Consider the following 27,518-nt stretch of genomic DNA (forward strand, 5'->3'; position numbering starts at 1 on the left):
AAGGGGCCCGGGCACCCAGAGCGAGTGAATGCACTGTGGAAGATGCCCTTGCTTGTGACAGCCGCTGTCTACCTGGTGGCCAGATGTGGGCTTTCTCAAGTGGCTCCTGCAAGTGAATGTGGATGTTTGTGTTCCACACATGCGTGTGGAGAGATAGGTGCACACTTGCACACATGTGCACACCAAAAAATGAGAGATACGAGTGTAGCTAAAAGACAAAAATACTCAAAAGAAAACCAAACCCTCAAGGTGCTGTTGTATTGCACCAAGGTTTGTCGGTGAGATAGACAATCGCAGATTTCTGTCCTGAGGAAGTGTTTTCACTCAGAAACCACCTTGTCACGCAGAGCCTTTCTCTTTCCACCCACCAATGTTTTTCCTGAATATTCAGAACTGTGGACTGCATAACGCTACTCCCAGTAGGGAAAGTGGTTTTTGTGAGCCCACAGCACAAAACAAGCAACCAGGACCAGTATGGCTGGGCAAGCTGTCCCATCATTTGTGAGGTGGGCCATGTTGTTTTGGGGGTCATGAGGAGGTCCTGCAGCTTGGGGTTTCTTGCAAGGCCCAAAGCTCTTCTCCTTCAAGGTTCATCCAGTTTTGTCTCCTGCAGCTCTCTGCTGACAAGGTTAGAAAGCAGAAGACCAGTTTTCTCACTTGGGGATAAATAAGGATGATTCTGTTGTGTCAGAAATCATGAAATGTAACATTGAAGGGCCCAGGCATTGAGGCAGACGCCATTGCTCCTCCCACTAAAAAGGTTCCCACAAACGCCGTTACCAAGACCTTAACAAGAGCCAGTGTCCAAGGAGAGGTTGGGACAAGATGGTAGCCTTACCACCCATTCCAGCCTCCAGCCTGGGGACCCAAGCAAGATTTCCCCTAATGAGTGGGTGTCATAACAGATGAGTGGCTAGGGCATGTCAGGTGTTTGCGGTTGGTGCCTGTTCTTAATGTCATAGCCCAGCTGATGGCCAGTTCTCTCTGCGGCCGCTTACCTACATTCAGTTACCCACCCGTGCATAAACACTGAGCTCAAGCCATCAGGAGCACATTCGGCCAGTGGGAAGTCGGAAGGAGTGTAGAAGGTGACATTTGCTGACTTTGTGATCTCAGGGTCATCTGGTAGGCACTAGCTATGCTGTGCTGTATCGTCAAGCGGAAACGGTGGATCTGCCCTAGCGACACAAAGACAGCAGCTTTGAGAGATAGCTCTACAGCGCTTGCCTTCCAGGCACAGGGACCTGAGTTGGAGCCCCAGGTCACCCCTAAACCAGCCACGTCAATACCACAATTGACGGTATGTGTTTGTAATCCTAGCCTTAGGAGGTGAGGGCAAGCAGCTCCCTGGAACTCACTGGCCAGCCAGTCTAGTCTCCTTGGCCTAGTTCCCAGCCCACAGAGAGATTCTGCTCCCAAAACCAACAAACAGAAACAGTGTATGTTGCCTAAGGATTACTAGCCAAGGTTGTCCTGCGTCTTCCACATGAGCATGCGCCTGTATACAGGTACCACAGATGCACATAGATCAGAAAATCTTCACAGTGTCTCCAGCGAGGATGGATGACTGGGCAGCACACGTTCAGAGGTCGTGGATGGGTCTGCTGAGATGCCCTTCAGTTCACTTGACAGTTTCTAATCGGAAGTGGATTCTTTTATTTTTAATTCAATTTATTTTACTTACTCACTTTACATCCCCCTCCTGGCCACCTCCTCCCACAATTCTTTTCCCATCTCCCCTCCCCTTTTCCTCTGAGCAGGTGGGGGACCCTGGGTATCCCCCACCCTGCCACATCAAGTCTCTGCAAGGCTAGGCCCATGCTCTCCCACTGAGGCCAGACAAGGCAGCCCAGCTAGAAGAGCATATCCCACAGACAGGAGCTTTGGCATAGCTGCGGCTCCAGTTGTTTGGGACCCACATGAAGACCAGGCTGCACATTTGCTACATACATGTGGGAGGCCTAGGCCCAGCCTGTGTGTGTTCTTTGGTTGGTGGTTCAACTCTTGAGAGCCCCAAGGGTCCAGGCTAGTTGACTCTGTTGATCTTCCTGTGGAGTTCCTGTCCCCTTCGAGGCCTACAATCCTTCCTCCTGTTCTTCCGTAAGAGCCCCCAGCCTGCATCCCCTCTTTAGCTATGGGTGTCTGTATCTGTCTGAGTCAGCTGCAGGGTGGAGCCTCACAGAGGACATTTTTCCCTAGAAAATGTTAACCTGCCCCACTGCCACTGTGTTTATGAGGGCTCAAGCTTGCAATCCTCCTGCCTCAACCTCCTGAATGCAGGATGTGTGCATTGCACTGAGTGTATTTCTAAAGTCAGATTGTGTGTTGCCATCCTACTGTTGAAGCACAAGTGGTCGTCCTCCGGACACGTCACTCTTTAAGTAACAGCTGTGAGAGGTCTAATGGGCATGCTGTCCTCAGAGGTAAAGCCAGTTGTGCAGAATCTTCCTGCTGACAATCCTGTTTGGTTGTGAGACTGTGTTCCTTTAAAGTGGTTTCGTGGTTAAGAGCACTGGTGCTCATCCAGAGGACCAGGGTTCAGTTCCCAGCACCCACATGGCAACTCACAACTGTCTGCAGCTCCAGTTCCAGGCCCTCTGACACCCTCACACAGACATAGGTTTATACAGACAAAATGCCAATGCACATAAAATAAAGATAAAATCCTTTTAAAAATTAAAACAAAAAAGAATGTGTTTTCTGTTGACATCTCAGACCTTCAGCACTGATTGCCAGTTCCCTCGGGTCATGGCTGCCTGCTCCACCTGAGATACAGACAGTGCACAGTACAAGGCTTCTCCACCTTTCGGTGACCCATTTCCACCTGAAAAAAATAAAGATATATAAAATAGGCATTCCGATCTATAAATAATAAATTATTGATGTGTTTTAAGATAATTTTCTTACATATGTATAATTTTTACCACTTATTAAAGACAGAGAGGCTAGAGAGAGAGATGGCTTAGTGGTTAAGAGCACTGGATGCTCTTCCAGAGGACCAGAGTTCAGTTCCCAGGACCCATGTCAATGGATCAACAGCCACCTGCAAATGTCAGCTACACATACACACACTCACACACACTCACACACACACACACACACAGAGAGAGACAGAGACAAGAGGCAGAGGAGAGAGAAGAGAGAGGGAGGGAGACAAAAGTACATCTGTATAGTCATGAGGTGGATGCTTCCCTTTTTTTGCATAAAGAATTAAATCTTGGCTGGATGTTGTTAAATCATGCCTAGAGCATCTTCAACATTCTTCAGACCTGATCGATATTTTGATTTTATAATCATCGGGGTTGGGAATGCCACTTTTCATGAATACATACTACAAAGCAACGGAGAATACATACGTAGGGCCACTTCTGAAATTGTTGGAAATTCTGTCCCAAGCCAAAATGAACTTAATGATTTTATTCTTAGTGAAAGTCAAGTGAGGAACTCCAGCGGAAGTCCCTAACATCAAGTATTAGGTCTAGCTGCATTTCAGAGATAAACTAATTTGACACCGACACTCTGAGGAGTGTAAACACTAAAAGTCCCTGTTTTCTGTATTTCCATTATTTTATATATGAGTTCAGTGTAAATGCTGTAGTCAAGAGCGGGCCAAAGAGCAGGGTCTACTGTGTAAGAACCGCACTGTAGAAGAGACCTGTCAGGTAATGAATGGGTGGCTCTCTGCTTCCCACCTCATGATGGAAATAGACAACCAAACAAGTGTAAGAAGAATAAAACTCCGTCGATAGCTAATTCAGTCAGAATCCTAGGGGCAAAGCTAATAGCGTGCTTAGGCTGGTCACTAGAGACTTACCTCCAGAGACAAGAGAAGGGACCTGGAGAGGAAGTGGAGAGGGCGGAGTGTCTGTGGCAGATGATGTAGTCACCCTAGGGGCACAGGTGCAGAGCAGCCAAGGTAGCTAGTCAAGGGAGTGTCTCACCAGCCTCCTCGCCTCCTTACCCCTCTCCTCAGTATGGCTCTACCAGGAGCCAAACACCTGAGACTTGGAGCTGCTAGGCCTACACACGCCTGCTCTATGGGGCCTCTCGCACAACCCTGAAGAAAAAAAGCAGCCCGTTGTCCTCTGTCTTTCACATATGCCGTAGACCAGAAGTCAGAGAGCTAAGGGATGTACTGCTCGCTAATGGAGCCCCAGGACTTCCTGCATGCCCTGGGTGCCATCCCCAGTTGCATGACAAGAGCTGCTCCTTGGGTTTCCTGACATGTTTCCTCTGTGATTTTGGTGGGCTGAAAGATCATGTCAGCATTTATGTTGCTTTAGCTTCAGAAATGGTGCCCAGCGGGGGCCTCAGTATAACAGAAATAGCCGCTCTAGCTCTCCCCTGCACTCGTCTTCTTGGACATGAGCATTAGTTAAGTCTCTACCACCTGGCAGAGAGAAGACGCCAAACTTAGCAGAGCCGGTGTTCTGATCTTAATACTGACATGTATGTGCACAGACGCTATGCTGAAACCTGTTGCTTGTATGCTAATCTAAAACTTAATAGTAAAGTGAATCAGATGAACACAGTAAATTACAGGAGCAGTGACTGTCACTTTAAACGTTTTTGTAAATATTTAGGACTCCCACATGGTAATTTGGCAATCATATCTAGGGATTATCAGTGGATTTTGGGAGATCAGGCCCCTTCGTAGGCTCTTAACTATAGGCATCAAAGGAATCCCAAGATGTGGAGGTTGGGTAGTGCCTGCCCACCCCCTCTGATCCCCTACCCTGCCCTGTGAAGCCTCAGAGGAGGGGGAAGCAAAGTCAAGACAGTAAATGTGCCCTCTCCCATTGTGTATCGTTTCCACAGGTGGCACAGTAGAAGCCACCGTCCTCTCCCCTCAACACCTGTTCCCTCTCATGTTCACATGATTACACGATCCCACTTCCCGCCCCATCACCAGCACTACCTGAAAATACCTGTGGTGTTCTGTATCTGGCGGAGTTTAATCTATGGAGGAATGATTACACATACTGAAAAAATTGGTTGTGTCATTTAGGTGTGATAATCATGGACCAATGAGCAGCTTAGAAAGGATGGGAAGGGAACTGAGCCTTGTCGTGGACCTCTGGTAACATAGAGAATGGCCGTACAGGGCGGATGGCAAGTATAGTTGATGCCAGGTGGCCGTCACATACTAGGTGGTCCTGACTAGTTGAGAGTGTCAGTGGAAGCCTGGAGGAGACGACTCTGGGTTAGAAGGGAGCTGTAAGAGCCAGGCAGTTCTGAGAGACAGTGGCCCAGCACTGCAGTGAGGTGCAGTGAGGTGCAGTGAGGCTAGGCTGCAGTTGAATATGGATTCTGAACGAGCCAAGTAACATCTTCCGTGTCCCGGGACTGGACTTACAAGTGCGTGCCTGGGAAAGCTTTGGACACTGGGGAGTTCCTGGGTCTCTAATGACTTAACTGTGGGCATTGTCAATAAATTGTGATACCTTCTGGATTCCTTCCTAACTACCATCCAACAGTGAGGTCATGTGTCATTGCTGAAAGGAAGCCACAGCCAGGGAGCTCTGCTCCGGAGCCCAAGATTGGTGGTCCTCATTAGTTTTACCACATTCATGCAAGTTTGCATCAGGTGCTAATTTCCGTTTCCCCGGTGAGGAGGCTGAAGGAGAGAGAGGTTAAGTGTCTTTCTTGTCCAGGGTCAGATTGCTGGTAGGTGACAGAACTGTCTCTTGATTTTCTTTCCACCAGGCGGAAAGCAAGGCTTTGAGGTATGGGAAGCGCGTTTGAATCTAGGAGTGGAGCATACTGAAAAGCCTCCTTGAATTTCTCAGATTCCACGGATAAGACCCGGGCTTTCATAGAGGTCTGAACATCTAGAAGTTGTGTGGCAAAGATCTTTTTCTTAAAAACCAGGACCTGTCTCAATGTACCCAATCTTATTCTACAACAGTGTCTGTGGAATTCCTAGTCTCCCCCCACCTTCCCCAAGTTCACAGAGTTTTGTGCAAAAGGTCTCAACGGGAATTTATTTCCCCCTCATCTCATTCCTTTAGCGCTTTCTGGGTCTTTACTGAACCATTGAGTGGTTGATTCTGAATGGCTGTTAAAGGATTATCCCAGGCAAGGTAAGTCACCCACAAACCTCTCTGCTACAGCAGAAAAGGAATCGCTCATCCCAGCTGCCCTCACCAAGCAGTCAGAGGTGAGGCCCAAGATGTTGACAAATTTCATTAACTCTAAAGTGGCAAAGGTCACCTTCCACTTGGTTTTGCTTCACTCTCGCAGAGGAGACCCTGAAATTATGAATCATTTCTTTTATTTTTTTTTATCAAATATTAAGCAACCACCATGGGGAGATGAGATGGATTGGGCACCATTGGAGACACTGGTTATCAGCAAGCAACCTGTAAGCACACACAGCTCTAAATCCCTGGCCATTTGGCTGTGTGGAGTGCCATGCACTTTGGGCTGTCGGGGTCAGCTGGGGGTCCTACCTATCATGATTAGGTGGTCCTGGTGTATTTCTTCTGTTGTCAGAGCATAGCAAGCTCTTGGTGATGTGCATGGTGTACACATGGCTGGCAGAAGTCAGGGCTCAGGACCTCTTGTGCACATGAGATCCCAGAGTACATGTGCTTTTCAGTTTTGTGTCATTGCTGAAAGATTTATGGGGGATGCTGTCACCTGTCACCGCATGTCCTTTCTCTCACCAGCCCTCTACTTGTGTACCCTTTGCTCTCAGTTTGGCAGCTGGCCTGGAAGGAAAGGGACTGTGAAGTCTCCATCCCTGGCAGCATGGAGATTGCCTAATCAGCAACATGAGACCCTGAACTTAACCTATTTTTGAGCAGGCACGTATGTTGGGGCAGGGGACGTCCTGACTCATTGAGTTGTACCAAAAGTCAAAAAACCAAGAATCCCACCGTGTTCCCAAAGATAATACTATAGTGTAGTGGTTTTGATTCTCCGCCCAAGGCTTGCCAGAGACTGACAGGGTCTCCACCCTTGAGCTATAGGTTCTGGGAGACGCCACGGGGCCCTGATGGACTCCATAACCATACACCGGATTGGCTTTCCAAAGGGAGTCCTCAGGCAGCTCCCTCCAGCTTCCCAGAGAACAAAGCTGCTGAAACTGAGCAGGGCTGAGCTTGGTCTAGACATTGACATTGCGTATTGGACACAGTTGACTCAAAAGCCATCCTGCAGGGTACAGTTCGTCCATCACAAACACACACAAGCTGTAAGCACTCTCAGATCCTTTGTGGGAGTCAGCAGGTCGGAAGTAAACAAGGATGAGTCGATGACTGCAGGGGAAGCCGGAACAGAGGATTCCCACCACGACAGACCTGCCAATAGGAGAGGGGTTTTGGTCTTTTTGTAAGTCCACACAAACTAACAGGGTTAACTTCAGGACCATGAAAGTGCGTTGAGCACCTACTGAATGCCAAGTGCTGTGCTTGATACTGTGTGGGAACTACCTCCCCTGAGCCGGGGAGCAGTGATGGAGACAGTGGAAAGCAGTGGCTGGTACCAGAACATCCTGGTTGCCTGGGAGACTCCACAAAGGGACAAAGTATCCCCATTGCATTTGATAGAGTGTGGAATGTCTTCTCTCCTAAAGCATGAAAATAGAGGAACTCTGTTAAGGGAAAATGAGATCAGCCCTTAGGAGGTGGCTTAGAACCCTTTCATTGTCCTTAGGAGACGGCTGTGGGACAGGACAAGTGATCAGTTCCCTGTGCCCCACCATACGGGAGAATAAAGCTATTCCTGGAAGACTTCACTTTGGAATCCAGATATGCAACAGGCCTCCACACCTTGCTGTTTGCCTGGCCTTGGAAGTGATCTTCCTGCCTAAGGAGCTCTGTCAGTCCCCCATGCCTCCAAAGAACCAGTGATAACATGTTTTCCTCTGCCCAGCTGGGGGCTCCTGGGTCTGCTGGCATTCCGCAGTCAGGATCTGCCTTGAAGTCTTCACACGCTGTGGCTGTCACTTAACTCTGTGATGAAGCTGTAACTCCTGAGACCATGATCCCATCTAGGGGAGAGCAGGGGGTTCTCATGCTGTACCCCTCTAGTCTCTGCAGTCTAATTCATCAGCTGCTTCCTGCACCGCATCTTGCCCTGCCTCATAGGCTTTTCTCTCAAGCTTTTGAATAGGCCATGATGGTCCCTTCCCAAATCACGGGATCCATTGTCACCATTCTCAGACACCTACAAAGCCACAGCAGGACTGTCACTGCCCTGAACCATGTCATCCCTGTGGGTAGTCAAGGATGAGGGTCCTTCCATTTCACAAGTATAGAGAAAAGTTCCATAAAGCAGTGATGTCCCCCAGACACAGATGGGGGCTGACATCAGAGGCTCTGTTAAGCCTCCAGGTCAGGGTCGTCTGTGTTTAGCTTTGTGCCTGGTCATTTGCTTGGGCATAGACCCTAGAGGTACCGCTTCCCTGGTCCATTGGGTTTCTTTGGAGCACAGCCAGGCTCAGCAGGGCCCTTGCCCTCTCTGCTCTTGAGAGTGGGAAACAACCCTTCCCAAACTGATCTCCTTCTGGCTTCTTTGCAAACATATTTCTTGTGTGTGTTTGCCCTGATTTGGGCAGAGTAAAGGCTCAGTTCACTGCCCAGCTGCTTTGTAGGTGATTAGAACATACAGGATTAGCCGCCGACTGACTGACAGGGGCAGTCTCTCTCCCAGTTTCTTTAGAAACATAAGCAGTTTTTGTGTTCACCCTTAGGATGAGAATACTTGTTCTTTTTGTTGTTCTGGATGAAGGGAGTGAGCATTTCAAGGGCAGTTTGGAGTTAGCAGGAAGGCAGGGAGTGATTGGTTGAGCCCTCTGTCATTTACAGGATTCCTGCTTCACTTATTCGGGTACAGATCAAAGACCTGGCCGCCCTAGCGCCAGTTCTGATCATGGCGACCTCTTGTTTTATTGAGATGTGTTGCTTAGGCCTTAGAGAAGGTGTGGTTCCCAGGAAGCTTGCGTTTGTTTAGCGCTCTGCAGCTCTCTTCCTCCCTCTCAGCCACACCCTCTTCTCATCTCAGACAAATAAGGAGCATCAGGTATGAAGCCGTGGGCATCTCCCCCATGAAAGAAGGGAGAGCAGCGGAAACTTTAGCAGCCATTGCTGCGCGCACACACAACTTAACTGGGGGCTTCTTTAGTACGCAGGAGATGGAGGAAATTGGCCATTTTTCTGTGAGGTAATGGGCTTTGTGAAATATGAAAATCTATCAAATGGTTACATGCAATGACTTTATATAAGAGTTCATGAAGAGCGCCTACTGCACACAGTTTAATTCTATTTAATTTTTTAAGGGGGGAAAAAGCAAAGGGAAATGTTTTAGTTTCTCTTAAGCTGATTTCTCTCTGCCTTTTCTTAAAAGTGCCTTTCTAGTTACCACACAGTGATATGATCATTATCGGCCACCTCGTCGCCCTGCTGCCTCTGCATGCAGTAAAACACGAAAAAAAGAGAGAGAGAAACCAGGGGAGCTTGTGAAGTATGACTCCCCATCCCAAGACTCATTGCCCACGCCTCGTACCGCTTGACAGTAATGATCTTATTACAGCACTGTGGACCTTGAAGAGATTCCGAGAGGAGAGTAAAAGGACGGAGGCTAGTGTAATCAAGTGGCGCTGAATATTCCACGCGTTTTTGATCACATACTGATTGGGCACAGTTTTAGCCCATCTTCTAGTCAATTATGCATGGCCCCTGTGCTCCTCGGATAGGCAGGAACATTGATGGCTGTTGTCTGGCTTTGGCAGGCAGCCAGGAGTTTGAAGTGCCTCGCGCACACACACCGTCTTCAGGATAAGTGCCTTTTAGTTGGAATTGATTACCTTTCTTGGGGTTTTGCTTAATAGCAAAACTGCATTTGGAGAGGGCTTCAGGTGAAAAATGGCCGATTAGCCATTTACAGCATCCGAACTCCTAGTCAATTTTTAGACCCCCTTAGTTTTCTCATTTCTGCTTAATGATGTAATGTTTGCTAATATGTGGGACACCTCACCACGTCTGCCCCCTGGCACACGTGTTGAGCGTGCTGGATAGGTTTGGTCACATGGCTACCTCTTTCAGGCCCCCAGGCAGATCCCAGCTTTGAGGTGATCTGTTGATCAGTTCCTGTGGTCTCCGAAAAGGAACCCAAAGACACTTTCCTCTGCGGGAAATGGATGTCAGTTCTCCTTGCTGGGGCTGCCTGCCTGTACGTGGTGACGCTGCCCTTGCTAGTTTGAGGCGAGTTTTACTGCTTTTTGCCACAAAGGATTTTTGTCTTTTTGGCTTGATCCTAGAGTCCAGGCATATTTGGAAGGATGGAATGCTGCAAGAATGTTGGGTTGCCTGATTTGAAGAGCACACAAACAAATCATCACATGTCTAGGAGACTGGGAAGCCAAGAATTTTGCTTCCTCCCGTCAAATTCTTAAATACGATTCTTGACATATATATGTATATACATACACACACACACACACACACACACACACACACATATATATATATATATATATATATATATATATATATATATATTTCTAGAACGATCAGGCAGGAAAATTTCAAAGTCCCTTTTCATGTTTTCGTGCGAGGCCACAAAATTGGACGCCACAGAGTAAGTTATCCACATAGCACGTTCTGGAAAATATTTTGAAGTCCCTAAAAGCATGGCGTCTGGGAGGGAGCCTCCAGTCACAGAGCTGGGACGTGAACTAAGCGGCCGCCTGCTCTGCTGGGCACTTCAATAACTTGATTTGACTCTTCCTAACGAGATAAATTGGAAGCTTTGTTCTCCTACTTGATTTTCATTTGGGTCTTTCATGATATCTGCAGGTGAGAATTGCTTTCCTCTCCAGTCAGCACAGTAAAAGCCGTGATGTATCATAGGCACGGCTCCCACGCCTGCCCTGAGAGAAACCACCAGACAGTAGAATAATGTCCCATAAGAATTCTGATTTGCTGATGCCTTTTAACAGAAAACCAGCCACAACACGAGAAGTCTGTGTTGACATTCTGTTAACGGTGGGGTTGGGGTTGCCGATAGTTGCCAGACAGACACTGCTGTTAACAGAGTTCTGTGTGTCCTGTCGTAATCCCTAGAAGCCTTCAGGCAGGTGCCGTTACTCCTGTTTTTATAGCTGAGGAAACTGAGGGTCGTAAACTTTAACTAACTTGCTCAAGGCCACAGACATAGCTAGTCTTACCTCAGATACACACAGAACAGAACGCACGCACCAGTGGTCTGCTTACGGCTTCCAGTTGCCTCCACAGTGACCTTCCCTCCTTGGGAAGGCCACGTTTGCCCCTTCACTTCAGAGCTTGCCTTACCTAACCGTCCTGTGGATTCAGTTCATACAAAAGAAAGGATGACCCAAAGGGATGTTTCTCCTCCATTTTAATAAGCTGCTAACTAACCTCTCAAAAATGCAACTTGACCGGTGACTGTGCATCAGCGGATGAACAAAATAAGGGTGGTTTCACCTCAGGGGGTGAATCCACTTCCCAGGATTAGATAGAATTACGGAGCTGGTATACCCTAGGGGAAAGGTTTGTTAAGGGAATGCAGAACAATTCTCACAACTGTCTTGGAGTTCCTGCCAGTCAGTCATGCAGTTTGAGGTCTGTTAGCTCTTTCCTTGATCCCTCGTAGCGTTAAGTTAGCCTCCCAGACACTACTAGTGCTGTGATCTGAGGTAGAAGATGTGTATGAAGGATCCACCTGGCTGCAGGGAGCCTGCCTCGAGTAGGTTGCAGAAAGTCCCTCCTGTGATGTAGTGGCTGTCAGTCTTGCTGAACGCCTGAGTGTATTTGCTTGTCCTTGGCTTGTGGGTGAAGACTGAAGATAAAGTGCCCAGCCCCTTCCTTCCCTTGCCATCCCGGCATGGGGATGGGACGCAGAAGTGTCTTACCCATGTTTGTCAGGGAATAGCTTGGAATACTAAATCAGCCAGTTCATGGGAAAGAAGAACAGACAACCCCACACCCCTACTCCAGCCCTGTCCCATCAGACAGGATTCATCTCGTCAGGATTGGCCCCAGTCTGACTTTAACAGGTAAACTGGGTTTCTTCCACATGAGGGTAAGGGTTATATCCATGGGTTTGCTCAGGGTGGGGTCTCTTCCAGGCTCTTCTATCAGATGAGTTGAATGTTACAGTAAATGTATTTGCCAGGTGCAATTGTCATCTCCAAGGCTCACCACCTCAGTCTGCTAACCTGGGCCTAGCCCTGGGAGCTCCTAGCCTTCATACAATCTTATCCAGGCCTAGAATATTCTCAGCCTCTGAGACTTGCTGCTGAATAAGCTCACACTTTGCTGTTTTTTTTGTGATCTCTGGTTGGCTGGTTCAACCCTACTATTTGGATTCAAACTCCTCTCCAAACTGACTGATTCAATCTGCTCCCTCCCAACCCCACCCCAACGCTGGCTGCCTCTTGGATTGCTCTGCTTGGCCTTATGCTAACTCTGTCAATCTGTTCTAATCTTCTGTCTCATTCTCTGGCTCGTTCTGTCCTTACCCGTGTCTAGCTTGTTCTCTCTGCAACCTGTCACTTCACAACTCTCCCAGTAAAACTGCCTCCTCTCTCTCTCCACTGCCCTCCTAAGTAGCTTCCCTTTCCTCTCTCTTCTCAAGAGAGCAGTGCATATCTACTGTCAAATTGTTCTCTGATTGGCCACTTTGTCTGCCACTCAGTTAAACATCACTTTCAAACATGGGGCTTCCCTCTTCAAACTAATTTTGCTTTCATTGTTTGGGAGTGAAGGTGTGTACTCAGGGCAGGTCTGTATTCCCACCAGAGGGATTAAAGTTGTATGAGGCTGAACCACACCACAAGTAGAAAAGGGTTTTTTCACTGTGTGACCAAATATCCTGCAAATTGAAAGGCAAATTGAAAGGCATGGATTTTAGGCCAGATCTAATTGTTGGTTTCATTTCAGAGTACTAAAAATGCACTTTGAATGCTCCTCCCTATGAAGAGCCATGAATACACTGTAGAACCTTGTTGAAGGTTACTTTCTGTAGCCTCCAAGGTCTGCAGAGATGTGGTCAGCTGAGAGAGAGCCTGCCGTCGTGATATGGTCTCCCAGGATATGGGGGTTGGAGGAATCCCCTGGGAGAGGGGGAATGGGCAGGAAAGGGGGCGAAACTCAGTGTGGGCCAGGCAGCCACAAGTGGAGAGAAACTCCATCGGTAAGCAGCATGGGCCGTTCTTCTGTGAGACTTGAGGGCACATGCCTGGCCACACCTCAGCTCCAGCATTTGAGTTGAGTGCCCTTTTGAGAGCTGACCCTGTGCTCTCCATGTTCCCCTGGGTGTGAGAAGGCTGCTCACCAGGTGCATGTCAGTGGCCCGGGCCCCGTTTACAGTAGCATCACTGTCTGCTGCCTCATCAGCCCACGTGGAAACTCTCTCGCCCTGAGCCTTAGCTCCTCGCTGCTCCACTCCCTGCAGCCAGGCAGCTCCTTCCCCCTCTCTGCTTTGCAGGACCCGCCTGTTTTAAATGGTGTCTGAAGAGGAGGATCCATTCCTATGTCTTTCTTTGGCTTAGTATTCTTGTGTTTGAAGTTGCTGCACGTGTGTGCCACTTTCTTTTTTCTTTTTATCGAGGAAGTTTGTTCTCTGACAGTGTCACAGTTCTATGGGATGCATTGTTTACTGTTACCCACGCCTCTCTAGAGCCTCTGTTCCACACTCTCGTCTTTGAACGTCTTGAGTTGGATTTGGTTTCAGGACTGCGTTGCACCTGTTTCTCACCTTTGATGGACACTTGGGTTGCTTCCGCCTCCCCACGGTCATATGTGATGCTATGGTGAACTTCCCCAGATGTTTGCCTGTGAATGGCTGATTTCAGTATTCACAGTCATATACATATACCTAGGAGCAGAATTCCCAAGCCCCGTGGTAGTTCTGTTTAGCTCTCTGTTCTTGGCATCAGTCTTGCTTTACTTTTTCATGTCTAGTATAGAATCGCAGAAGCTCTTGTGAATAGGCTCCCTATGAATTACAAATATTCCTGTCTTAAAATGTTACAAATATACCCCCAGGTAACAATGGGCCAAAAGAAAATACCCATGTATTTGTAAGCAGTGCCTTCCCCCCAAACTGTGTGGTGTGTGAGACAGACAGACAGTTGAGGCACCTCCTTGCTGCCATGTAGAAAATGGAACCCAAACTTTGGTCTCCTGCAAGAGCAGCTAGTGCCTTACCACTGAGTCATGCTACACTGTTCAAATTCTCCTTTTTATTAGATCTGGGGTTCCAGCTCCAGGTTGGCTGTCTCGCCTGTTCTTACTAGGTTTCTAGTGCTGTGAGAAACACCATGACCAACAGCAACTTGGGAGGAAAGATTTTATTTCAGTTTACAGTCCATCATCCAAGGAAGTCAGGGAAGGAACATAGTGGCAGGCTTAAAGCAGAGGCCATGGAGGAATACCACCTTCCTGCCTAACTCCCCATGGCTTACTCAGCCCTCTTATACCACCCAGGACCACCTGCTTAGGGGTGGCACTGCCCACAGTGGGCCGAGTCCTCCCGTGTCAGTCATTAATCAAACAAAAAAATGCCCTCAGTCTTGCCCATGGGCCAGTCTGATGGGGGCATTTCTTTCTCGAGGATCCCTCTTCTCTGATAATTCTAGCTGTATCAGGTGGACAAAAAACCAGCTGTCACACCTAGAAACATTCCCCAGAGACACACATGGAGACGCATCTCCTGAACAGTTGTAACGCCCAGCAGGTTGACAGCCGGAGTCAGCCACCACACTTGGGTTCAGTGTTGTGACTAGCCTCTGGGGATTTAGCAGGACAGATATTTTTAAAGACTATACGCCTTTCTTTCTTCTCGTTCTTTAAGGGGTCGACATAAAAACATTTTCAGTACCCTCTGCCGCCTTCGTGGTCTGCAGCCACATGCAATTCCTCACAGGATTTATGATGTCCAGACAACACGGGAAACCAGAAGGTTGTGTGGTTTTAAGACATGGGTGCAAAGAGCCCTTCGGTGCAAGGCAGTGTGCATGGCATCACATATCACTCAAGCAGTTTCAAGTAAGGAAGCAGAGTGCAGGGAATTTTTTTTTTTTTTTTTGGTTCTTTTTTTCGGAGCTGGGGACTGAACCCAGGGCCTTGCGCTTCCTAGGCAAGTGCTCTACCACTGAGCTAAATCCCCAACCCCAAGTGCAGGGAAGTTTTAAGTACCTTCATCCCGCCTGGGGTAATCTGTGGAGCTTGGTACAAATGGCATCAGAGTTCCCAACAATTGTGCTGGTCCTTGTCTCTGTCAGCACTGGGAAGATGAAGCCATTACCCAAGGTTGTCTTGCCCCATGGACAGCCCCTTAGTCTATTGACAAGCATTCTCTGCTGTATGTCATGTAAGGGCTTCATCTTTCCTCATTAGCTTGGCTTTGGAAAGCGTTCAACCTCTGGATGTCTTGGTAATGCGGACTTGAATCACGAAGCAGCCAGCATCCAGATTACAAAGCTTCCAGATTTTTCTGTTACGGTTCAGATATGTGTGAGTCTGCCCAGCAACTATCCTCATCTTCTAGAGGGCCCAGCCTGTGCAGACAGGCAGGCAGCCATGTACGAACAGGGCACAAGGCAGCCCCAGCAATGGCAGGAAGATGCTTTCAGCAGTGGTTGGGAGCCACAGCCAGGAGCTCTGCTGAGGTAACTGGCTAGATCCTTGAAGTGTGGGTACAGATCTTATTGGCTCATGCTACTTAGGGCATTTTCCCTCCCAAGTTTCCTACAGCATCCTGAGGCCACCTATCTGTGACGCAGCAGATAGAAATGTTGGCAGACAAGCTGCTCCCCAAAGAGGTGGCTCCTCTCTCCAAGGCCCCTGGAACTCTCACTCAGTATGTATAGCTCAAAAAATGAGTTTAGCCAAGAATCCTGTTTGTAGATACAAGGAATTCTCATCACTGAGCAGCAGCTGGGAGTTATAATGACTAACAGCTGACAGACAGTTCATACCTGCAGCTGACAGACAGACACACAGTGCACACCTGGTCCTTTTGTAGAAGGGCGTGGCAACCCTCTCTGGGTCTGTGGTACATTGGACTGCACTGTGGATGATGGTTGATCCCATCCATTTATGAGATTGAAAATCTAAGGACAGCCAGGGGTGGCTGTACAGTCTGTTACCCCAACATTTAGGGGAGAAAGGCAAGGGGGCCAGGAGTTCCAGATCATCTTCAGCTACATTGGAATTTCCTGTGCTACATTGAGCCTGACTCAGTAAACAACAATTTTCAGAATGAAAGAAAGAAAATCCGAAGAAACAGACTAGCCTTGTGCTTCCTGACATCCTGGCTAATACCAGCCTTTGGAGGACAAAGAGCATCTCCCCAGGCCTTCATGAATATGCTAAATTGATTTCTAGTGTATTTTTCTCTGTAATTATGGTTCTCAGTGACATAAGCCAGACACAAAACCCAGGACAACCTGAAATGAAAAGTTTTGTCAGAAAATAATGCAGTCTACCTTTTGAGATCTGGGGTACGCCACCAGACTTGAACCCTGTGTTCTGAGGCGAACTGAAGACTACAGTTTGTATTACTTAATTTTTAAAACATACCAAAAAAAAAAAAAAAAAAAAGGCATGGAGCGAGACCTCATTCTCCACGTGGGCTAGCTGGTGAGCAAGTGGAGCGTGATTGGTTTAAAGCCCAGATCCTCATATACGCTACATAGATCCTGGATGGTGCTTCCCGGCGCAGGGGCGCTGTGAGGACCTTATGCCTCACTCTGCATCCTCATATTTTGTCAACTTGACACAAGCTTAGAGTCCTCTGGGAGGAGGAAAACTTCAACCGAGGAAAGCCCTCCGTCAGGTTGGCCTGTAGGCCAGTCTGTGGGGCATTTTTCTTGATGAATGATTGATGTCGGAGAGCCTAGAGCACTATGGGCCATACTCTCCCTTGGCGGGTAGCTATGCCAAACCATGAGGAGCAAGTCAGTCCGCAGTGTTCCTTCATGGCCCGTGCATCTGTCCCTGACTCCAGGTTCCTGACTTTAGCTTCTGCCCTGATTTCCCTTCATGATACACGGTAAGCTGAAATAAACCCTTTTCTCCCAAGTTGTTTTGGTCAGAGTAGGACATAGTAAGGCTCTGCAGCACACAGCCCTGCCACTGACACCCAGATGGATGTGCGCCAGCCTCTGCTCTGCTGCGTCTCTGGACTCAAGCGTCTTTTCCTTCTTCCAATAAGACCGCACATTTCTAGTGTGCCAGAGTCTGTTTTTATTGGAGTCTATTACATTTGGTGTGTTTTCCTGCATTCCTTCAAGTTGGTAGGTAGCATACAAGGGTGTTCCCAATAACCTCATACATCATGGTGGGCAGGAGTTATGTACGACTTGTAAAGCATACCTCAGGGTTCCTTCCTGTCGTGCAGATGAAGCCTTTGGTACTTATCCAAATGAGTGACACCTGAGTGGCAGGTAACCAGAAGCTCGTTCTTCCTCTCTGGGTCCTGACAAGTTCATTACCATCACCATCAAAGGCACCATAGACTGAGTTTACTTTCTAGTGAGCCAGCACCTGACCCTGGCCCTGACCTTGACCCACTCAGGAGGCAAGAGAGCAAGAAATCCAATTCCCCATGTTCTCGGAAGATCATGATGAGTGTATTGGATATTTTTTAACCAAAACGTGCAACAGCCTAACTGCAGTGGAGTGAGGGTAGTGTTCAGAGCTTGTCAGTTAAGCCTCGTAGTAAGGAAAGGGGTTGTGAGGGCAGCACTGCCTTACACTGGGACAGCTCCGATAGTCACCTTGACGCTGCATGTCAGATCTTGCCAGGGATGTGTGAGCTCTACAGAGTGGACCGGAAGTCACCTGCACTCTGAGCCCATCGAAGGTTCTCTCTCTGACTTGGGGGCTGTTGCTCTTCCCTTTTCTCTTACCGGGCCCCCAAAAATCCATTGTGCAAATTGATTTGGAGATCGCCCTTGATGAAAGAGCAGCCTCAGCCCTCCCAGCCTTAGAGCGGCATCATTAGCCATCTCTGATTGTTTGGTTGTACGCACCGAAGTGTCTGCAGCAAGCTTGAAGATGCGCAGAGATTAACTGGGGGCTCCCCAGCCGTTTGTCACACAAATAGCAGTGCCAGGAAACTGAAAGATGATAAATCATTTTTCTCAGAATTGAAACCTTTTATCAGTTGTGTCGTTTTCATTATTCAATAAATGATTAGTAGGAGCTTTGCCACTTAGTCATCCATGCTTAACAGCCGCACACTGCTGCTGCCAGTAGGGCAGAGTGTCACAACTACACATGCGCAGGAAGCCCACCTCGCCCTCCTCTCTCACGCAGCCAAGCTGACCTCACCACTGCCTGTCACTCACGCAGCAGACTAGAGTTGGGAATTACCAGGCATGTTTTGAGTCCTTAAAGTTGGGCTTTGACATAGAACGTTCCTGCTGTAGTTGGTGTGTGTGGTGTTTGGAGCCAGGGTCTCACTGTGTAATCCAGATTGGCCTCGAAGTCGCTCTCCTCCTTCCCCGGTCTCCTGAGTGATGGGATTGATTGCACAGGAGCACCTACACCCCTAGCTTACCCAGCTCTACCTCTGGGCAAACGGTTAGGAAGCCTTCATTTACCTCCTCTTCCACCTTCTGTTCTAATATCTTTACCCTTCGATGTAAACGTCAGCCATCTCGATTGGAGAGCTGTCCTCTTGTGCCTGTGGCATTGGTATGAGCATGAGCTGATGGTGCCCAGCCCCTGCTGGTCCTCACAGAGCCTAGCATCTGGGGAATGGAGGATGCTGGCTGGCTCCCAGCCTACATGATAGACCTCCAGTGATGTCCTGGCTAGTTTTGTTTTGTTGTTTTGTTTCTCATCTTGACATAAGCAAAAGTTATCTAGGATGAGAAACCCCTGCTGAGAAAACGCGGTCTTTGGATGGCCTGTAGGCCAGTCTGTTGGTTATTTTCTTGATTAATGGCTGATGTCAGAAGGTCCAGCCCACTGGGCCAATGCCATCCCTAAGCCCCTGGACCTAGATGACATGAGAAAGCAGGCTGAGCAGGCTACAGGAAGCAAGCCAGGAAGCAGTGTTCCTCCGTGGTCCCTGCATCAGCTGTGCCTCCAGGCCCCTGCCTTGAGCTCCCACCCTGACTTTCCTCAGATGGGCTGTGCTGTGGAATGAAAGGCGATAAGCCCTCTCCTCCCCAAGGTGCTTTTAGTCGTGATGTTTCATCCCCGCAACAGAAAGCAGACTGAGGCAGATGTCCTTCATGTGCCTTCTAGTAAGCCTGTGTTCATATCCCAGTTAACCAGGAAACAGTCATGTCAGACTGCTGCTGAAATGTGGCTGTCACTGGGCATCGGCATTGTTCTTTAAAGTGGGAACTACTAAGAGAGACTGAGTGCAGCATTTGCCTCTTCACCCAAGCAAATGTAATTGTGAGAAAAAATGTTACCGCTCATTGAAGACGGGGGTGAGGAATAGCTAAGGTTGCAGGTCTTTTTGGAACGAGTGTGCATTTGTATGCAGTAGTGTGTATGTATCCTGTATCTGTGATCTTCCTTCCATTTTGAAGATAGTGACATACATAGAGCATTTGTCATGAACTTGTAAATTTCATGTTATGTCCTTTCTCTAGCAGTGTGATTAAAGGCCTGTTTTATCCAGCCCAATGTACATGACTTTGTGTGCAGCAGATCCATAGTCTATATGCTACCCGCCTGGTAGTATCTTGGGCCATCACAGTTACAAATACATTGCCGTGTGCACATCACCTTAATTTTATGTGTTAGCTGCAGATACAAGAGGGATGATTACTGCAGTTTAATTACAGAGTTTATCATTAGTTATTGTTAGCATTGATATAATTATTTTTATATAATTATAATTATATTTATATAATTATTTTTATTTTTAATTTATATATTTGTTTCTAGTTATACATACATACATATGTAATTATATATACATATAATAATTTAATTATTAGTTAATAGTTAATTCTTATTATCTGTGCTTATGTATAGGAAAAAAAGCAAGAGATGCACAGTTGATGGTTGTCGCCATTTTAGGTGCGTATGGCAGGTTCTAGAATGCAGCCCCCAAAGGAAGGGAGGCCCACTCCTTACTATAATGTATAGATTTTGAAAGAGCATGGCATAATTTTTAAATTCCCACGAATTGTGTTTCTAACACTCTCAAAGACATTCCTGCGCTGCCCTAAGTAAGGTTCACCTTGGATGTCTCCTCAGATCGGTTGGCATCCTGTGAGGTCTCGTCAGTGTCTCTGGCTATTGTTTTCTGCAGATCAAGTATAAGATACCTGGCTTTACCTGGCCAACCTCTCTTAAGGCATCTGTGTAAGAAAAGATGGTTTCGTAGCTTCCAGGCTGCCCAACCCCCACCCCAGGACATTAATTTCCCAGATGCAGTAACAACCTGTATTCTTGGTGACTACTAAACTCCAAACCATCTCAAATGGACAGCTCCATGGTGCCCTTTAGTCACGCTACCTCAGCCCGTCCTGGAGGAGGAATGGCACCTGCACAGAGAGTACCCAGGTTGAGTCTCAGGCACTGACAATGTTAACAGGTGGGAGGACTGGCCCCTGGAAGGCCAAATAAGGATGTTTAGTGTGATCGATGGCTGCCACCATCTATCACCTTCATTTCTTGAAGAGAGACTGCCAACTCAGACAGGAGAGAGAGAACACCACCTCTAACCAATAAAGCTAATAACGTGCACTGCCTCAAGTCACAGGCCGCCTCTTGCCGTGGGCGAGAGAGGCTTCATTTGGGACAGGTGCCTGGGAAGGTCTGTCCTGTTGGCAGTGTGGGAGAGACCTGGGAGGAAGGACTAGAGACTCTTCAGGGCTCTGTAGACATCTCCTGGGCCCCCATAAGTAGTGAGGATGAGGAGCTGAGCCCACAGGCTCTGGAATCTGGCTGAGCCCTGAGCCACCTTCCCCGTGGGAGAGCAGTTCTCTTGTGGGAAGGCTGTGGGAACTGAACTGAGAGGTAGCTGTGTGTCCAGCTTATCACAGACCAGTGGTGGCGGTGACAGTGATGGTGGCGATTCTTAGGAGGGTGATGCTGATGATGGTGATGCTGATGTTAGGAAAATGGTGATGGCGGTGGGAGGGAAGGATGGTGGTGACGGAAGGATGCTGGTAGTGATGACAATGATAAGTGCTGATATGATGGAGAAAGTGGGTGATGGCAGAGTGACTGTAGCCACTGGTGACTTTGGCCGTGATGGTGGAGGCGGTGATGATGGTGGTGGCAGGGGTACTGGTGGTGGCACAGCCGTCATGGTCTGCTGGTTGTTATGACATTGGTGGGTGGTGATGAGCCATTGGGGAGCCTGAGGTTTGTAAAGCAAGGCAGTGTTTTGACTTCTCTCGTACTTGTCAGTAATGACTTGATCATTTTGGGGCGCCCAAATGTGAATCTTCTACACCAGGCACGGAGCTTTAGACCATGAATTAGCAGAAGGCTAACAGCCAGTTGATCCCTCTCCTAATTGCTGTCAGAAGTAAGACCTTAAGGCCAGTCGTCAGGATCATCCTGCTCACTGCATCCTTCCAAAGTTTGTTTACAGCTGTAGATTTACAGCGTCTGTCAGGATACACACCCCTCTGGGCTAGTCTTTGTCTCTGGATCATTGGACAGCCACATGTTACATTCTTATCTTTATCTCTCCAATTATAAAATAATACAGACTTGTGACAGCTCCTATAGTAAGGCAGATAGTGTAAGGGAAAAGTTGTTTGGAAGCTAAGGGAGGAAGCATATTCCTGTAGGAATCCCAGAGCTTGGGAGGGTGGATAACAAGTCTGCAGGCCGATGGGAGTGTGACTTGTGGGTAAGAGCAGTGTCATGCAAGCAGGAGGACCTGAGTTCATATCCTCTGCACCTACATAAAAGCCAGGTGCGACCACGTCCCGGTAGCCCCAGTGTTGGAGGACTAAGACAGCTGCATCCCCGGAACTCACTGGTCAGTGAGCCTAGACACAATCGCAAGCTTCAAGTTCAGTGTGAGAGCTTGTCTCAGAAAAGGAAAGCAGGAAGCAATAGAGGAGGGAGAGCACCGGCCTCCTCCTCCTCCAGCATGCACACACTCTCAATAGATGATTTTTTACGGACTTCTAGGCCAGCCTCTTCCACATAGTAAGATCAAAGCCAATCCAGGCTACAGAAGACCCTATCTGAGAAAGGGAGGAGGAGGAGCGGGAAGGAGGGAGGGAGAGGAAGTTGGTTTTGGAGGGATGGTGCCACGTCTTGATACTTTCCTCACTCTAAACCTCCTCCTAGACGTTCATCATGGCCCTTCTTGTAAAAGGAGGTCTGCACCAGCTCTGCCATAACCACCAGGAGCATGGCAAACAGGCCACCTGTGGTCCTGTCCCTTCCAGGGAGGCCTTCAGTGAGGGAAAGGAAGGTTGACTGGAGATGCCAGCTGCTTCGGAAGCATAGCAGGTGGAGTGGTAGCATTTGCCCTCGTAGGGATGCAGATTAACGGAGCTGTGTTTGCAGGGGGACCTCTAAAGAGGCATCCAGGTGAGACATGGGTGGCAAGAAGCACCCAGGCTTGTATAGAATGGTCAGAAGCCAGAAAACTGCCAGTGAGGAAGGCAGTATGTGCACATCACAGAGGACTACTGAGTTCTGTGTGTCAGACTAATTGCACCCCTTCCAAGGAGGGTGTTCCAGCCCCAGTGCCTGGGGATATAGCTTCCTTGGAAACAGGGTCACTGTCACTGTGATTATTTGTGCTAGAGAAGATTATAGACAGTGACGATGAGGACAGGGCCATGTGGACATGACCAGGAGATGGGCATGGTAACAGTCATGAGACAAAGCCGAGGAAACTGGCCGCCATCAAAAGCCAGAAGACTCTAGAAACTAACTGACCAGCCTCTAGAACCTTCCAAAGGAGAATGGTCTCCTGCCGCATTGTGCCTGGAACCTCTGCCCCAAGAGGGTGAAAGAACTTGTGTCTTGTGTTTGAACCACCCATTTTATGGTACTCTGTCCAGTGGGCAGTCTACAGCTGTCCCTCCCATGGCTACACTGTCCCATGGCGCTGTGGGAGGGGGGGAGGGGACATCCCTGCATCCTAGCTGACATGGAGGAGAGAAGAGATGAAGCGCCCACTGTGGCTTCCAGGACTTACGGTGGGGGGGAGGGGGGGGATGTGTGAAGGAGAAGGAAGCAGGAGGAGCCAAAGGGAGGCCGTTCTTTTCCATGTAAATCAGGTTGTAGAGATACGGAAGGTATGTCGTGGAATTTTACGTTTTTGTGTTATTGTCACACAGGGTAAGGGTAAAGAAGCCACAAGCAGCTGCCTTAAGGCCTGCTGGAGGCTGCACAGCGACCCCTCAGTTGAGCATGAGTCCGGCTCCCGCTTGTCAGCTCGCAACAGCCCTGCTCCGACCATCTCCCACATCACTGAGTTTATGTGTTTCCTCTGCAGGTCTCTCTTAATTTCAAGTGAGACTTGCCCTCTGAGGACATGCTATGATAGCTGTGTGGTCCTTGGGTGAGGGATCCCCTGAGAGACAACCAGGCTCAAGGAAATACAGTGGCCCTAAGAGAGAATGAGAAGATTGATCTCAGTCAGGTGCCAGTGTGGCTAACTTCCTGCAGAACAAGCAATAGCTACAGAGAGAGACAGACAGACTGACTGACTGACTGACTGACTGACTGACTGACTGACTCTTTCCAACATTGCCTCAGATGCTGCTTTTTCGACAAATGAGATATGGAAAGAGCATGTTGGCCGTGCATATGGGGGTGGGGTGCACGTGTCTGCTAATGGCAGCCAGAGTCTAACACTGGTGTCCTCCTCCACTGCTCTTCCACTTATTTGTCTGTCTGTCTGTTTTTTGAGGCAGGGTTTCACACTGAACCTAGAGCTCACTAATTCAGCTAGGTTGCCTGACCAGTGGGCTTCAAGGACCCATCAGTGTCTGTCTCCACACCCGCCGTACCCCATGCCCAGGGCCGAGGTTACAGACAAGTACAACCACATCCAGTTTTTATGTGGATACAGAGAATTCCGATTCCACTTGGCCTGTGCAAAAGGCACAGTTCTTTGAGTCTTCCCCAGCCCGTCACTCTTTTTTCAAGAGGAGCCATTGACTGTTGGTACAGGATTTCTTCTCTCCACCAGAGGCTGTTAGCCTGTAAGTGTGAGTTGCCCTGCATCTTCCTGTCCCTCCGAGGTAAATACAGGACACTTCAATGTTGAACAGGTCATATGGACGGACAGCGATGAGAGCCACCCTGAAGAAGTATTTCATAAAGCCATGGATTTTAGGGACTTAACAGAAATCCAATTCATAGCACCCTTCAGTTTCATTCCGCACAATCTCAAGTGCACTTTTAAAACTGGTGACTTCCTAAGGCCGGGGTCTGCAATGCATCAGAACTGAAGGAGCCAGGGCAGCTGGATTGTTGTGAAACACTTGCTGGCGTCACTTCTCAAATTGGGAAATTTGCTCCCGAAAGAATGGAGATAGGTGGATGGTTCCTCAGAGCGAATGTAAAAGCTAATTCAGGAATTACTCACAGTGAACTTTGAACCTGCATTTTCTCTGTTTCTTTCATGCAATGTCCTCCTTTTCTGTGATTTTCTTACTTTGTGGGTCTTTACCTTGTGTAAACTCAGGGTCACACAGCCAGGGAAGGATACTAACAGGTACCCAGCCCCTGACCGTGTGGTCTTCTTGGCATATCTCAATGAGATGGAGTCTCTCTGCACAGACAAGGAGTCCAGGCCATGGAGCCCCAAGTCACTCCACAGCCACCTGTGCCATTGCCAGGTGCAGCCACCAGTGATTCCAGAATATTTGTGATTCCTGTCCTTTCTCTCTTGTATCCTTCACTCACCCGTCTCTTCCCTGGCAGCTAGGGGTACTGGAAGAAGATACTTGTAGAGCCCACTATACAGATCCAGTGTGGTCATTCTCCCACCTGGAAACTATGGCGTGTGGACCTCACGTGTTGCTACCCCTGCTCCTTTTTCTTGGAAGCTTGCAGGCCTAAACTCTCTGTAAAAACACCCTGCAACAAAGAAAGAATACACGAGGACTGTCCAGTAACGCATGCGCATGTTCCAGTCGCAGGTGTCACCGTTGGCTCAGTGGCTCTTCAGCCTACACCACAGTAAGCTCTCGAGGCAGTGTTAACTTGCACAATCCAGTGAGTGGAAGAAATGTGACGTAGTGTCTGTGACACCATAGATACTGCTAGCCCTGAATCCCCAGCTTTAACCCCCAACGCTTTGTTCTATGGATGCAATGTAAGTGAGAGGAAGAAATGTCCTCAGAAGAAAGGTTTTAGTAATAAACTTTAACAGTATGATTATAGTAGAACTATTTTATTTTTAAAAATGATTAAGACAGGGGTTGGGGATTTAGCTCAGTGGTAGAGCGCTTACCTAGGAAGCGCAAGGCCCTGGGTTCGGTCCCCAGCTCCGAAAAAAAAGAACCAAAAAAAAAAAAAATGATTAAGACAAAAGGTGAAATAGAGACAGTCCCCTGTGCTTGTGTACACATGCACACGCACACACGCTTTCCTCTGTAAGCCTGTCATTAGTGTGACATTGGTTATGGCAGATGAACCTGTCCTGATACCTTGTGATTTAAGTCCATACTTTACCACGGTTTCTTTAGTTTTTACCTAAGGACTTTTTCTGTTCCAGGATCCATGTTTCCTTTAGTTGTCAGTCTTCTCCATTGCCTGGGACTCCTCTCGCCTGGGGCAGATTTTCAGACTTTCTTGTTGATGAGCTTCACCTATTGGGAGGACATCACAGGGTACTCCAATGGAGACCGCTACTGGCATGTATTGGATGTTTTTCTAAGTGTGGCGAGAAAGAGACTCTAGATGTACCATGTCCGTGCACCCTGGATACTCACTACATGATTCCTGTCTGCTGATGACAACACTGTCCTTGTTCATGCAACGTGTAGTGGTCATACTAGGTCCCCAGTCCGTGAACTGTTCTGTCCTTTCCCCATCATGGACTCTTTCAAGAGAAGTCACTGTTCCCATTCTCCACTGAGGGCAGAGAATCTACAGACATTACTTGTAATCCTGGAAAATCACCAACTCCTCCTCACTGCTTACTATTAACATATAAAGTCATTTCTCCTCTGTCTGGAAGCCATGACTTTTTGATATTCCCAGCTGTGGAAGTCAGCCGCCCTTACAGTGGTCTGGTGACCTTCGGAATGCCTCAGTGTGCGTGTGTTGGGGGTGGGGGTCCTGTCTTATCCTTTTTCATCAAATTCTGCTACCCTAACACATTCCAGCCTCACCTTGTGGGCTTCCTGCATTTGCGAGCACCAGGCCTTTCTCTTTGAAATAAAATATGGCATGCACATAGCATAAAACAGGAACCATTATTATAACATGACCCACCCACCTGCCTCTCCCCACACCTCTACACCCCCACACCCCGCCACCTTGCTGACTGTGATAGAGGGATGTATATATACCTAAATCAACACGTCACTCCCAACATGTTAGATCCCTCCAAAGGGAAAGTGGGAAGACTGAGTGGGGGCAGGAAGTTAGCTCACTTCTGCAGTAATCCTAGAGCAGGTGTAGCGGTTTCACCGGCACTCGGTTAAACCTGGACAGAGTCGGTGTGTTTAGTTTCTAATGAAAGAAGGCAGACTCTGTCATTCTGACGGCTCAGCACTGCAGCACTTCTCCCAGGCCTTCCTTCCATGGTAATGACCTTGGTTAATCATTCACAATGACGAAAGAAACCCTGATGTTACGGCCAACGCAGCTTTATGGGAAGAGATTGTTGGTGTGTAAAGGAATGAGTGTTTGAATGAGCAAGGAGAGTGAGTTTAGACTTCTCCTCCTCTCTGGTCTTTACACACTGACTACCAACAATCTTCTGGATTCTGGATTCCGGACTCTGTGATTTCTGAAGCTGCCCATCGGCCGCACCCTTGGAGGTGTCTGCAGCTGGCCTCAGATGGGAGCAGCACGCTCGTCTCTGCTTGATCCGACAGTTCTCCTCAGGTTCAGATGCCACATGTGAGGGAGCCGCTGCGTGGAGTGTTCCCCCCGCCCTCCGGAACGCGGCTGCAGAAACAGCAGATCAAATGCAGAGGCCCCCGTTTGCTGCCAATGAGGCTGGTGGTCCAGTGATCACAGCCCCTCAATTACAGCCCTGTGCAAGAGCACGAGCAGTGGTCATTAAATAATTATGCCTTTGATTAGTTGCTTAACTAGTCAATGCTTTGAAATACGATAACTCAATTTGGAGTTTTATTAAAAAACAATTTTTCCCTGGAATCATCTAAAAAGATTTTGTGTTTAAGAAAAGAAAAAAGAATCTGCAATATATTTTTGTTGGAGGAAATTGAGAAAGAAAAGAAGAAGAAAGGAGCGGAAAGGGTGGGGGCCAAGATGAGAAGAAAGGGAAGGGGCGAGAGGCGAAGATGAGATGGCTGTTTCCCATTATCACTCACTCCTGACTCGGGAACACCGAGGGCCCCAGACCTGTACCCCGCCCCATCTTGTCTGACTCCATAGAATGTC

The 27,518-nt window shown here is 48.2% G+C and overlaps 1 protein-coding gene and 1 long non-coding RNA gene across 25 annotated transcripts in view; both read left to right on the forward strand.

Annotated features, from left to right (window-relative positions):
• Agap1 (ArfGAP with GTPase domain, ankyrin repeat and PH domain 1) overlaps positions 1-27,518 on the forward strand; it is a 435,489-nt gene that overhangs the window by 329,221 nt on the left and 78,750 nt on the right. The window lies entirely within an intron of this gene.
• Positions 5-27,393, forward strand: LOC134480609 (uncharacterized). The gene is made up of 2 exons (XR_010055061.1): positions 5-6,083; positions 6,701-27,393. It is a non-coding gene; the product is annotated as an uncharacterized LOC134480609 (long non-coding RNA).

Source organism: Rattus norvegicus, chromosome 9 (genome assembly GCF_036323735.1).
Source record: "Rattus norvegicus strain BN/NHsdMcwi chromosome 9, GRCr8, whole genome shotgun sequence".
In the NCBI taxonomy this organism is placed as follows: Eukaryota; Metazoa; Chordata; class Mammalia; order Rodentia; family Muridae; genus Rattus; species Rattus norvegicus.